At 41.5% G+C, this 14,747-nt stretch overlaps 1 non-coding gene and 1 pseudogene across 1 annotated transcript; both read left to right on the top strand.

Moving 5' to 3' along the window:
* Nucleotides 1–5,273: 5,273 nt before the first annotated feature.
* On the top strand, nt 5,274–5,445 carry LOC118117106 (annotated as a pseudogene).
* A 1,106-nt stretch (nt 5,446–6,551) lies between these two features.
* On the top strand, nt 6,552–6,661 carry LOC118117126. Its single transcript, XR_004697754.1, has one exon. It is a non-coding gene; the product is annotated as a U5 spliceosomal RNA (small nuclear RNA).
* Nucleotides 6,662–14,747: the final 8,086 nt, after the last annotated feature.

The raw sequence follows: 14,747 nt of genomic DNA, 5'->3' as shown, positions 1-14,747 counted from the left end.
GATTCTTTCGTTAAATGTAAGAGGAATGAGGGACACTGTTAAAAGAATGGTAGTTTATGATTTTGTGGACTGGATGTTGAAATTTGTTTTTTGCAGGAGGTTCATTTACGGGATAAGGGGGATGTTGGGAAATTCTGAAGGGAGTGGATGAAAGGGGACTCAGTTTGGAGGGTGGGCGGGTCCACTCTACAGGTGTAAGGATTAGGGTGGAGGATGTTTTTATTATTGTTCAAGGGAGGATAATGGTAGCTGATATCACGTGGGGGAAAAGCAAGCCGAGGGTTTTGTGGTGTATGAATCAGAAACACTGAGGGAACGACAAGAAATGGTTTGGGTTAGTAGAGCCAAACTTTGCCACCAATAGGCAGGTAATCACAGGTGGGGACTTCAATGTAGGGTTAAGTAAGGCGGGGGGCACCAGCGATGGTTATATCTCCCACCTTATGGCTAGACATGGGCTGGAAGATGGGGGGAGGATGGTCAGGCCACTGGTAGACGGTCCCATGTGAGTTGTAGCAAAGTATTTGAGACTGCTCCCTATGTTCTTTTCTGACCATGATGGGCTGCCGTTTGAGGTGCGTGCCTGTTTTTCGGCATGGGTGCTGGCGCCTCAATATTAGTATATTAGAGGAGGACATTTTCAAACAAGGTTTCTTACCATTCTTCAAAAACCTTATGGACTAAGACCAATGTGTCCTGGGGTGATGGAGTGGTGGGAGGTAGCCAAGAAGCGGATAGTTTTTTTGCGTTATTGTAAAAGGAAGGGGAGGTTGGCAAAGAGGGAGGTGCTTCGCCTTGAGCGCCTCCTCGACCATACCAAAGGAAACTGCAGTGGCACTGTAAATCAGTGGGCTTGTGACTCCCTTAAAGCAAAGCTTAGGGAGGTCTTTGAGTGTAGGGCCCCGGCTTACTGTTGCAGGCGCACCGAGATTTCCTTGAGAAGCACGAGACGTGTTCTGCTGCTTTCTTCAGCTAAATACAGGCTGATAGGAAAAAACTGGTAGGGACAAGCAGGGCAGGGTTGGGTCGGAAGCAGGTGAGATGGTGCGTGCCGCTACTGACCACTACCGCACAAGTTTCCAGGAGAAAGAGGTAGATGTAGGGGAGGGGAAGACTTCCTGGACTTACTGACCCAGCGGGTTCCGTTAGACATAGCGCAGGCTTTGGAGGCCCCGCTTACCCTCAAAGAGCTTGAGGCAAAGGTCCTAGCGGATCGTCTGAGCACAGCGCTTCCACGCGTGGTCCATGTGTCTACATCTCATACGAGACGCTGTCGCGTGGGCGGAAGACAGGCCCCTGCCACTTATTGTGGTTGGTCTCGACCAGGCAAAGGCTTTTGACAGGGTTCACTGGGGCTTTATGTTTAGGGTATTGGAAAGGCTTTAACAAGGGGTTTGTCGGATGGTTGCGCACATTATACACAGGTGTGGGGAGCAGAGTGTCAGTCAACAGTCACTTAGGGGAAGTTTTCAGGTTGCACTCAGGGGTAAGACAGGGGTGCCCACTCTCACCGCTGCTCTACATCCTTTATATAGAGCCCCTGGCGGCAGCCAGTCGGGCTGACCCGGGGGTGAAAGGTTTCCTGGTTCCAGAGCAGAGGCCTACGTGTCAAGCTGTCACAGTATGCAGACGACACCACACTGCTGCTGGACAGTGACGCATGCCTGATCCGATCTTTGGAGATTTTCCAGGACTTTGGTCGGGTGTCGGGAGTAAATCTGAATCGTGCCAAATCCTCGGTCAAGTTCTTTGGGCGCTGGAAAGAAAGGACGGATGTACCGGGAGGACTGTCGCTCTGCACAGGACCACTGAAGTTACTAGGGGTCAGCTTTGAGATAGCCCACAGTGCCACAATCAACTGGACCGGGCGTATTTCAGCAGTCCAGAAGAAGCTCGCACTCTGGAAGAGCAGGTGCCTGACTTTTATAGGGAAGGTACTTGTTCTGAAGGTAGAAGTTCTGCCATCCCTCCTATATCTGGCATACATATACCCACTGCCAGTCAGCATGAGGAGACCTCTCATGCGCCTCGTGTTCGGATTCCTATGGGGTGGGAGATACGAATATGTGGCGAGGGCTCGCATGCTGGCTGGTATCGAAGCAGGAGGGAGAGATGTGCCACACCTCCCGCTGAAGCTGGACTGCATTTTTGTTTCGTCTTTGTGCAGAGAACTATCCTTTCCGATAGAGCACCCCTCAGGCTACTTTCTACAGCTCTATTTCGCGTACCAAGCTAGGGGGTTGATGGTCTGGAGCAACTTGGCACCCAGGGTGGAGCAGCAGCCATGGCATTTCAACCATGCAGCCAGGTGGCTGCGGGCTCATCCTGAGGCCTCCGACACAGCTATAAAAATAGATCACAGAGCCCTCTACAGAGAGGTCAGTCAGGGAGTGGTCACACCTCCAGTGGTGGGGACCCCGACAAAGATTTGGAGGGGGATCCAGCCACAGACAACGGACTCAAAGACCTAAATTGGTTATGCCTGCACAAATGCCTGCCAGTGCGGGAAACCATGTACCGGCATGGGTTGGCAAGATCCCCGGCGTGCCCTCGGACAACCTGTTCAGGGGAGGAAACGGTCAGGCATGTCACGTGGGACTGTCCAGTGGCAAGGGTAGTATGGGGTAAAGTGGGGGGACGGCTAGGGCAGGTAGTCACAGGATTTAATCTGACCTGGGCCAGGGTTGAAAGAGGTTTAGGCACAGGGAATGGTCCTTTTAATGTCCCAATGTGGCATATTATAAGTATAACAAAGAGGAGTATCTGTTTTTTTTGGAGAGGAGAGAATTCGGTCTTAACATTCTTTTTGGAGCTTTGTCTCTCAAGAAAGATGACCTCCTCTGCCTGCAGAGGAATGCCACGGACCGTTTTTTTTATGTTACCTTCTACAATCTCACCAAGATGGAGGAAACGAAAAGGCTGGCTGATCGTTTGGTGGATGGACCACTGAATGAGTACCAGGTGCAAAGCCTTTGCCGAACTGGTGAGCGAGTTATCACAATCCACATTTATAATCCCTGGGTAACTGGAGAAGCAACCAGATACTTCCTTTCTAAGCATGTGACAGTGATTTCGAGCATGAGGGAAATCAGGGACTCTCTTGACGTTTGGACTGGAAAAAGACAATTTTGTGTGCGACTGAAGGATAACCCAGATGGTCACGATGGCTTCACGAAACGGTCAGGCATGTCATGTGGGAATGTCCAGTGGCAAGGGTAGTATGGGGTAAAGTGGGAGAACGGCTAGGGCAGGTAGTCACAGGATTTAATCTGACCTGGGCCAGGGTTGAAAGAGGTTTAGGCACAGGGAATGGTCCTTTTAATGTCCCAATGTGGCATATCATAAGTATTACAAAGAGGAGTATCTGGTCGGCCAGGCAAGACCTGGTAAAGACAGATAAAGATAGTGGGGTGGAAGGGATAATGAGGAGGGTGGAAGCAGATGTAAAGGGGAACATCAAAAGGGACATTGAGAAGTGGGGGAAACATGCAGCCCTAAAGAGGTGGAAAGGAGGGTTTGGGTGGATATGGTGAAATAAGAGGGAAGGCACAAGGAGTTCTTTGGACTGTTTTAGTTTTTTTCACCTTTATTTTTGCAACATGGACTGGGTGGGTTTTGGAAAAAGAAACATTCTATACCTGCAAAGGGGCACATTTGGGGCGAAGGTTCTATTAAGGGATGGTCAAACGTGATGTTTGATTTGTATTGAACTGACGAAAGTTTTAATAAAAAAATTTGAAAATCTGTTCTTATCAGTTTAATATCTATGTCCTCTATATGAGGACTGCAGATTTTATGTCCACAGTTCACCGCTGTTACAAATATTATTTTATGTATTTTATGTCCCGCACATCAGCTCCCTCAGCAATGTGGAACGCATTGTCTGCACGTACAACACATACAAATATACTTGTTGGACATTAAAGTCTATATTCAGCTTGTGATGTACTAGATAAGAGCTATTCAAATTACTAAGGAATATTTTATATATATTTATGACAAGATATTCCCCAAAATCAATCAAAACACATGAAGAGGATTAACAGGGACACCTGGCTTGTTCTTGTTCCATCAGCTAACTCCACAAAGTGTTTTTTCGGCTGGAAAGTCTCATCAAACTTATTAAACTTTTCAATATCGGTGATTATGTGTGACGTTGCTCCAGTATCTACCATCGGTCCTTTATGAGTAACTCCACATGCCGGACAGTCACTTATTCTGAATGCAAATGAGTGGTCTTCCACGTAGGTTGCTTGTTTTACATCGTCTCTCTTTTTTCGTCTGCAGTTTGTGTCTTTATGAGTGGAGCTGTTGCAAAAACTGCACCACTGTGGTCTTTACTTTTGCCTGCGTTGGTACACTTCCTGGCCATATGCCCTTTCTGGCCGCAGTTGTAGCAGTTGATCTTGAAGTTATCTCTCCCCTTCACCCAATTACTTGCCTTCATCACATTGTCTTCGCTCAAGTTGGCATTATATTTGTCCGTGCTTTCATAGCTTCTCAACTTGGTTTTAAACTCACCAAAAGTTAACTTCTCATCCCCTTGTGTAATGTGGATGGAAAACGGCTTAAATGAATCAGGCAACCCCTTTAGAATCATAGCAATCAACAGTCCGTCGCTCACTTTCCTCAGCATTTCACAGTGCTGTGATGGCTGTTTCTGCGCGGATAATATAGTCTGTGACACTCTCGTTGGACATCTTCACTAGAGACGTTAACTCTGTGTAGAGGCTAATCACGCGAGGTTTCCCTTTTCCTGCGTAATGCTCCCTCAGCATCTGTAGCGCCTTTTTCCCGTTGTCCGCTGCCTCTCTCATTATCAATGAAAGACTCTTATCTAGAAACTGAATCAATTCGGCGTAAGCTTCTTCATTTCTCTCACCATCATTGCTGCCGTCGTCTTCCTCACCTGGCTCATCCAAAATGGTCGCTCTCAGGCCGATAAGTCGCACGTGGCCCAAAAAATTTGTTTCCCACAGCTCGTAATTCTTTTCATCTCCGTCGAAACATAAATGGTTCCATCGGCTTCCACCTTCCCACCTGGGCCCATAACCTGTTAGGGCTGTCATCATTAAGGGTTGAATAACCGGGCACTGATATCCTTGTTTCACAGAGGAAAAACACACGCAGCCGTCATCGGTGTTTACATGAACCGGAAGTGATTCACTTTATTGTGCACGCTCCAGTCATTTCATAATAAAGCTCAGACTTCAGTATAAGGGCACATATTAACAGAAACCTAACAATTTATATTAAACAGGAAGTTTTTTGTAATAAATTTTTTTTTTAAATCTGTTCTCATCAGTTTAATATCTGATATGTCCTCTATATGAGGACTACATATTAAGCAGATTTTTGGCATGAGGGGCAGAAATTTGGAGCTTGCTCCTTTCTCTCCACGCATCGACCTAGCATTGCAGTGCCGCTGGGAACGGTGCACTCTGTTCTTACCTTGTAGAAAACCAAACACTCAAACAATTGTCGAGTTTCAAAAGTGAATTCTACACTGGCTCAATGAAAGTGAGGTAAGGGCCTGGCAGAGTTTGACATGTGTGCGAAACTGTTCTGATGACTCACTGCTTTGTGTCATCAGACCAATTAAATATGCATCCAAACAATGTGCACTAGTCATGACGAGTGATGGAACACACACGAGCAACAGTGAGATTAAGGTTCCAAAAAATATTGGGGACATTTGTACAGCTTGTTGGCAGATAAGCCGCATCAAGTCAAAATATTGCCCTTTTGGAACCTGGCCGCTGAGCCCAATGAACATCGAGGAGAGTGTGCAAGTCCCTGATCATTTCAGAACTTCTGTTGCATGCATCAACATTTCAGGTTTTGTTTTTCCAGAAACCAAGTGAGTACATTTTGATTATATGACACCATTACAACAGATCTGATAAAGTGCTTCACGATAAAATAGTAAAACTTGATAGTAACAAGAACGAACCAAATAGGACAGAAAATACAGAACAAGTGAAAGTTGTACCAAATGGCTCTTAAGTTGCTTGTTAAATGTCTTCTCAGTATCCAGAGTTCTTAAATCCAGCGGGAGAGAGAGCCAGGGTTCAAGGGCTACAACATCATAAGCATAGTCTCCTTGTGCCTCGAGTCTGGATTGAGGAACAACCAAGAAACCCTGATCAGGGGTTCCCAAATTCTTACGGATTGATATGGCTGCAGTAGATGTTTTCTACATGCCTTCACCTGACCATGCAGGGCTCTGAACGGGATCACAATGAGCTTGAACTAGATTCCAAATTGAGTTAGAAGCATTTGTCAAGAATGGAAACTTTTTTTCACTCAAGACCTTCTGGGAGACTTGGTGAGAAACCAGAGTCAGCATTTTGGACCGAATGTAAGTGGTTCAGGGATGTATTGCTTAGGCAGGCTCAAAAGCCAATCACAGTAGTCAGGGCAGGAGGTAATAAAGACGTGTATACTTTTGGTTGGCAGATGGGATCGGGTTGGGAATGTTGCATACTGGGATCTGACATGCGGAAAGCAAAGAGAGGCCTACCGTGAAGGTGGTGACTGTGACTGAGAGGCTCCTCTGGTTTCTCTTCATAACGCACAAGTCTTTCGCCTTTTAGTAAAGACTTCCCTGGATAGGAACATGCTGTATGGCTGAGCCTTTTGAAATTGTGAAAATCAAAGAGCTGTCTAGGTCAGAAAGAGTCCATTGTAGTGGAAATCTACCTTTTACATTCCTGTCTGAGCCTTTTATGACCTGAATCTTCTATGACCTTTCTATTACTTTTATGACCTTTCTATTACTTATTTACTGTCCGATGACTTATTTTCTGCCTGCTTTATCTTTAAAGGAAACTTATACAGAGTAGTGTGCTGTTTCTTAATTCCTGTCTCAAACTGCGCATAAAGAACCAGTCTGAACTGGCTCAGACATCAGCCTTACACCGGGTTTATACCGGACGCGGAAGCGCCGCGCTGCGGCAAGAAAAGCCAGACGCCTCCTTTCCGCCCCCGTTACAGAATTGTGCTGTTCACATCGGCTGCGATGCGCCTGCACCGATGATGTCGGCGTCAAGTCTATTTTTCCGCTCACCGCGAGCGTATCGCACCAGGAAACACATTGAAAAATGATTTTAAACGATATAAATGACATATTTTATATGATATAAATGATCAAATATGCATCCCATACTTTGGATTCCCCTTCTGTTGTCCTGGAGTTTCAATTTCCCTGATTTTTCCCCTCACATTATAAATTTCCCCATCTGCCCATCCACTACAAGCACACAGCCAGAGAGAGAAAGCGGGGGGGGGGCTATGAAGACCATCATCATTTACCCCCGAACCCCTATTGAACGGGTTACATACAACAACAAGCGGAGAAAGTAGAATCGCGGGCTGACCGGCGCGGAGAAATGCACGTCCGGTGTGAACAGCCAGGCGGCTGCGCGCTTGAGAATGGCGCTGCGCGGCGCTTCCGCGTCCGGTGTAAACTCGGCGTTAGTTCTCTTATAAAAAAATCTTTGCATTTGACTGTTCTCCATCAGCACTGTGAGATCCCTGTGACTCGGTGTTGACCCTTTCTGCATAAAGCTCTTAATAAAATACTCAAAGACAGATAATCCAGCCTCTTGTGTTTTCAGATATCCATCACGAGACCTTATTTTTATTTAAAATACGCAGCAGCATTTTGAAAGCTGAAAACGAGTTACTAAGGTTTGGCTAAGGCGTGTATACAGGGCGTTACAATAATCCAGGAGGGAAAAGACAAAGGCATGTATTAGCTTTTTCTAAGTCAGGGGGAGATAGAGCTGATTTTATTTTGGAAATATTTCGTAGATGGAAGTAGCAGGATTTAATTTTTTCATTAATGTATGTTTTGAAATTCAGATGGGAATCGAATGTGACAACTAGATTTTTAGCTGTTATTTAAATATTGGTTGCAAGGGCAACGATAGGAGCAGGATATGGTGATTGCTGGTGATTAGTTTGGAGAAATAGTTAGCTCTTTCAATTTTACTTTTATTATTATTGTCAAGAGATCTTTCATATGCAATTTGGTCTTTTTGTGCTTCCTTTCCAATTTTCTGCACAGCCATTAGCCATCAACCCATGGAGAGAAGTTAACAGGTGATATCAGTCTTGTTTTAATAGGGGCTATGATATCCAGTGTTGTTTGACAGAGGTTATTGAATTCGTTGAGTAAAACGTGAGGATCAGATGATTCGTAAGGGTTATGGTGAAGTAGACCTGTGAAAAAGTTAAATGAAAATTTTGAGGCACTATGTTCATCTAAGGTGTGAGCTTTTAGTAGTTGTTTTTTTTTCGGGCAACGTGGAGAAGGGAGTCAAACTTAACACAGATGGTTAGAGACAAATACGTCCTAAAAAACTAGATCTAATGTGTGGCCACGGTTATGAGTTGGACCAGTCATGTTGGACTAAATTAAAAGACTAATGTTTAAGAATTCAGCTGCAAAACCACTGGTGGGGTCATCAATGTGGAGATTAAAATCACCAACGATGATGGCTCTGTCGAAATTTAAAACAATGAAAAATGATAGTTCCCAGAATTCAGGGGCAAAATTAGCATGTGGTATGGGAGTGTGCGATAAATTACTAGGCCAAGAACCGGAGCAGTTCCTCACATTTTGAACATAGCAGCCTCGAAACTAGAAAATGTCCCTGTGGTAATGGGGCAGCAATTGAAAAGAAAAGGAAATAAAATAGAAAATTAATACAATTAAGTAAAAAATTCATAAAAACAAACAAGAAAGAAAGTGATGAAAATTATACAAGCGTAAAAGTGCAGCTAAGTACAAGATCTAATTAAAGGCTGAAGTCAACAGAAATGTATCATGTTGTCGTTTAAATGCGTTAGCTTAACTAGCTTCCCTCATATTTAACGACAGTCTAAATAATAAAAGTAACAGTTGTTTGTCCAATGCCATTTTGAAAGTACTACAATAATTGTAAAATGACAAAACTTCAAAGTAATACAGCCAGCAGATTACAAAACTTCAAAGCAATACAATTATCGTACAATGACACAACTTCAAAGTTATACAGTGACAAAGCTTTAAAGAAAGACAATTTGGCAGATGGCACAATTTCAAAGTAATACAATTAACCATATCTCGAGGTAATAAAATGACATTTCAAAGTTATACAACTACTGTTAGATATTACATCTTCAAAAGAATACAATTTTTATTGGATGACACAAATGCAAAGTAATACCATGTTTTTAAAAAAGACAACTTTAAAGTAATGACAATAATTAAAAGCAATACAATTACACACTTTCAAAGTAATAATATTAATAAACCTTATCTGTATAGCACCTTCATTCAAGAAATGCAGCTCAAGTGCTTTACATTTTGTAGATACAAATATGTTGATAAAGATAAAATATTGTTTATAAAAGAAAGAAAAGGTTAAAATGTTAGACATATAAGGGAACAGATTTTAAGTAACATAAGAACATGTTAAAATGACATGAAAAGGAAAAAATATATTTTTTAAAATACTATTAAATGACAAATTCATAACTAAAAAGAAAGAAATTGATGAAAATATACAAGTGCAGGATCTCATTAAAGGCCAAAGTAAAAATAAATATGGGGCAAATGACCATGCCACCAGGGTCTCCCACACACAGCCAGAGAAGAACATGTTACTTTTCAGCATATTTATTCTCTTAACAGGTGAAAACATAAACTCCACACAATTTAAAGTTGTCAGACATTTCTGCTAGTGTCCAGCTTTGCAGCTCAGTCTCTGTGAGCTTCGCTCATGTCTCTCGCTGACAGCTCCGCTGCTGCCTTTTGTACCAGAGGATCAAATCAGCTAACAGCCCTCAGCTGCGCTGATTAATCCTCTGGTACAGGTGGAGGTGCTCTCTGAGCCACCTCTGTGACTAGATACCCCCATTGTCAAATTCAGGCAGGATGGCTACCTATAGCACCTTTCATACAAGAAATGCAGCTGAAAGTGCTTCACATGTATTATAGATAAAAATATAAACATGTTCATAAACATAAAAATTTGTTTATAAAATACAACTGTTAAAATGTAACTCATCTAAGGGAACAGATTTGAAGTCACATGGGAACATATTAAAATTACATTGAAAAGAAAAGGAAATAAAGTATTTTAAAAAATACAATTAAGTAAAAAAATTCATTAAAACTAAAAAGAAAGAAAGTAATGAAAGTTATACAAGTGCACGAGTGCGGCTAAGTACAAAATCTAATTAAAGGCTGAAGTAAAAAGAAATGTATTAAGTTTACTTTAAACACGTCTGCTGAACTAGTTTCCCTGATATTTAGTGGCAGTCTAAATAAAACAATTAACAGTTTTTTGTCCAAAGACATTTTCAAAGTAATACAATTATTATACGATGACACGACTTCAAAGTAATACAATTACAAAACTTTAAAGGAAGAAAATTTTGTCAGATGCCACGAATTCAAAGTAATACAATGACACAATCTCAAAGTAATAAAATGACACATCTCCAAAGTAATACAGTTAGTGTTAGATATTACATCTTCAAAAGAATAAACATTTTGTTGGATGACACAAATGCAAAGTAATACCATGATTGTAAAAAAGACAACTTTAAAGTCATGACAATAATTCAAAAGCAATACAATTACACACTTTCAAAGTAATATTAATAAACATTATCTGTATAGCACCTTTCATATAACAAATGCAGCTCAAAGTGCTTTACATATATTATAGATATTATAAACATGTTAATCAAGATAAAAAATTGTTTATAAAATAAAACTATGTTAAAATGTAAGTCATATAAGGGAACAGATTTTAAGTAAAATACAAACATAAAAATTACATTAAAAAGAAAAGTTAAGATGTGCAAGATCTCATTAAAAGCTGAAGTAAAAAGAAGTGTATTAAGTTTCTGTTTAAATACGTTTGCTGAATTAGCTTTCCTGATATTTAATGGCACTAAAATTTGTTTTTATCTAATGACATTTTCAAAGTAATACAATTATTGTAAAAAGACAAAACTTCAAAGTAATTTTAATTGTAACAAAACAAAACTTCAAAATACAGTTATCATACGATGACGCGACCTCAAAGTAATTCAATGACAGAACTTTAAAGGAAGACAATTTTTGTCAGATGGCACAATTTAAAAGTAATACAATTACACAATCTCAAAGTATTGAAATGACACAACTCCACAGTAATACATAGTGTTAGATATTACATCTTCAAAAGAACAAAACATTTTGTTGGATGACACAAATGCCAAGTAATACCATGATTGTAAAAAAGATAACTTCAAAGCAATAACAATAATTCAAAGCAATACAATTACACACTTTCAAAGTAATATTAATAAAGTTTATCCGTATAGCACCTTTCATACAAGAAATGCAGCTCAAAGTGCTTTACATATTATAGATGAAAAATATAAACATGTTAATAAAGATAAAATATTGTTTATAAACTTCTTTTTTTTTTAATGTTAGTGTAATGGAAATTTTGTATGATGTTGCATGAGCAGATGTTGCATGAGCAGACGTGTGTGTGGAAGATTGACCAGATTGTTTATCTAAAAGGGCAACTTTAGGTTTACGATTATTGCTCAGGGACTTTGAATTTATGGCCTCTTGAAGCCTTAACTTCCCCAATGGGAGGGGGCTTTGAGTTATAAGTATACCGATTTCTCCTCTGTTCTTCTGTCATTCAGGTGATGTGTACTGTGAGTCCATCTGCAGATGTTGGATTAAATTTACCGAAAGACAAGTGTTTGACTTTGTGCTTGATTCACAGAAATTGCCACCACAATCTTGGCGTTGTCGGCAGGATCACTCGTGTGAGAGAACACTCTGGATAAAACTGCGCAGGGAGTCTGAGACTCTGACCTCAACCTCCCTGACAAAAGAGGGTAGAGAAGTGAGGGCCTGATGCCTGAGAACCAGGAGTGCTCTCACTGCTATGATCCAGCGGACCAAGTACGGCAAACGGCATTGTCTTTCTGGTAAGAGAAATTCAGAAGGCTAAAGATTCCCTCTTCCATTGTGTGTTGAGTGACAGACGTGTCTGCAGGGCAAGGTTTGGAACCGCTGTAGAATCAAAGAATCTTCAGGTTTCGATCTTAGAAAAGGTCAAATAGTTAACTGGGTTAACTAGGGTGGAAGGAGTATAAATATATAGTATAAATATAAGGAGTGTTTATTAACTTAATGCGCTTGTTATATTGGGTTCTGACGTCGGGCTCATGATTATTATAATATAGTAACTAGTATTTTACAATGGAGGTGTAGCTGGGACGGAGGGACAGAGACCGAGTCCAGATAGTCTCAGCACTGCAATCAATCTGTTGATAATCTGAAAATTCAAATACATTTTATACCTGCATGCGTAGTGCTAAAGAGAAGTGTGTCTAGAGGGATTGGACACGTAGACGATTTCGCTAAAGCATTATGATTTCAGGCAGGGTATTTAAAAGTGTATTAAGGAAAAAAGAAAAACAACTGAGAATTTAACAGTGACCAAGTAATTACAAGAGGAAATTACTATTTGGCCACATTATATTGGAGATAGTTTCCTATTGCTCCTTACGAAAGCGTTTTGGAGATTGATTGAAGAGTTAAGGTAACTAATACTTAACACAAATTATTAATACTTAACACAAATGTTTAACTGTAACTGTTGTTAGATATTCATGCCTCATAAGTAGAAAAGTACTGAGGAACATGTGACTGAGCAGGGGAATACCGACGAAAACATAACTCACAGCCCAAGGTCACAGCCCAAGGCTGTGGGACAGGAGATATAGGTTCCACCCAGATTGTATGTGTATAAAAATCAGCGGACGATGTTGTCCGGGGCTGATTTCCTCATGGTCCATCCTCGGGGTTGGTGAACAGAGGAACTGAGCCCAGAGACTCTGTAAGTATCATGATTTATAATAAAACATTTTTGTCTGATAACTACATTGTATGTGTGTGACTTCCCTCTAATCAAACGAACACGGCGGACTGGAGGTGATCAGAATGAGGTGATCAACGTTGCTCCGCCAACAATTTGGTGACCCCGACGTGATAGAGGAAGTCAATTGATAAAACCCGAGAGAGGGGAAGGAAAAAGAGATCGACAAAGGAGTGGTTTCTCCAATGCAGACCGCGGTCAACTAAAAGGTAAGCAGCGACCTTTTATAATAAAACAACTGCATATTGGATAAGAACAATTAATTGAAGATCCGACTCCGGCATTGATCTCATAAAACAAATGTAATTCTAAAAGTGTAATATCAGACAAAACACGAAAAAAAAAAGAGGTTAAAGTCCTCTGAGTGAATGATAAACAGGTTAAAGTCCTGCCAAAAGAGGTTAAAGTCCTCTGAGTGAATGATAAAGAGGTTAAAGTCCTCTGAGTGAATGATAAACAGGTTAAAGTCCTGCCAAAAGAGGTTAAAGTCCTCTGAGTGAATGATAAACAGGTTAAAGTCCTGCCAAAAGAGGTTAAAGTCCTCTGAGTGAATGATAACAGGTTAAAGTCCTGCCAAAAGAGGTTAAAGTCCTCTGAATGAATGATAACAGGTTAAAGTCCTGCCAAAATAAGAGGTTAAAGTCCTGAAAAATTGTGGTAAATGTTGAACAGTGTGGGGTGGTTTCCTGTGGACTAAGCAACCATTTGCAGACGCACAGAGTGTCGCAGTCACAGTTGTGTGGGGAAATGAGGGTGGTATAGTATGGTGAATATTTTTATCCAGAACAAGGAGAAGTTTGAGTAAGAACCGGGGAAACCCCAAGAGTTTTGGCACAGGATTTCCTGTAGAAGCTTCCAAAACTGGTTCCCTCAGACGGGCATTGCGACCCCTTGTCTGGAAGATATTCACGTGTCATAGCGTAAGAACTGTTAAAATGGCTACTTTTGATGCAAAATGGACCGCAGTGGTGACTGCCATAGTCAACCAAATAGCGGAAAAACAATGAAAAAAAATTAAAAAGAGACTAGAGAAATTATGATCTGACCATGACAAAATAGGACAGTTCCCGAGTGCTTGTGAAACCGATCCTGTGCTGCCATTGTTCTCTCGACTGTTACACGTGCAAGGAAATGAAACGAGGTTCCAAAACAGAATGGCGCGCGAAGCAGGATGTCTCACTCGAAGAGACAGGAAAAAAAGATTCGAGAAAGAGCGTGATAAAAAAGACCTGCTGTCTCTAATAGTAGCAGAATTGGGAAAAATGAACACGAAAATAGAAAAGCAGATGGGGAGTGGCCGACCCCCTCCATATGCCCCTGCGTCAGTAATAGCGCCGTTGATATCTCTTAAAGGGAAAGTTGCAGTAGAAGGGGTAATGGACATAACAGGAGACCAGACAGAAGCATCTGGTGAACATGGAGCTTCAGTACATGACGAGGGAACAGAATCTGTAATTGGAATAAGGGACATCAGCCTTGCCTTAGAGGAAATAAGTGTAGAAAGACTAAAGTTGAGATCAGAATTCGAATCATCCAAAGCAATGCTGTCTGAAGCAGAGGATATTAAAACTAAAAGAGAAAGAACAGCAGAGCAGAGAAGGAGACGTCAGGCAGCTGATAAAGAGTGTGAGGAAGAGATAAGCGAAAGAAGCGAACAGAGAGAACATTGTAATGAGAATGGAGGCGTGGGTGTTCCTAAGGAAGTACAAACGCAAGTGGACTGAGCCACGGTGGGAGGGTCCTCTAAAGATCACTGCCCGCTCGTCGCACGCCGTCCAGCTGGCAGACAGAAGCACCACT

The sequence above is a fragment of the Hippoglossus stenolepis genome, chromosome 10 (assembly GCF_022539355.2).
Source record: "Hippoglossus stenolepis isolate QCI-W04-F060 chromosome 10, HSTE1.2, whole genome shotgun sequence".
Lineage (NCBI taxonomy): Eukaryota > Metazoa > Chordata > Actinopteri > Pleuronectiformes > Pleuronectidae > Hippoglossus > Hippoglossus stenolepis.
This window is presented reverse-complemented; position numbering and strand designations above follow the sequence as displayed.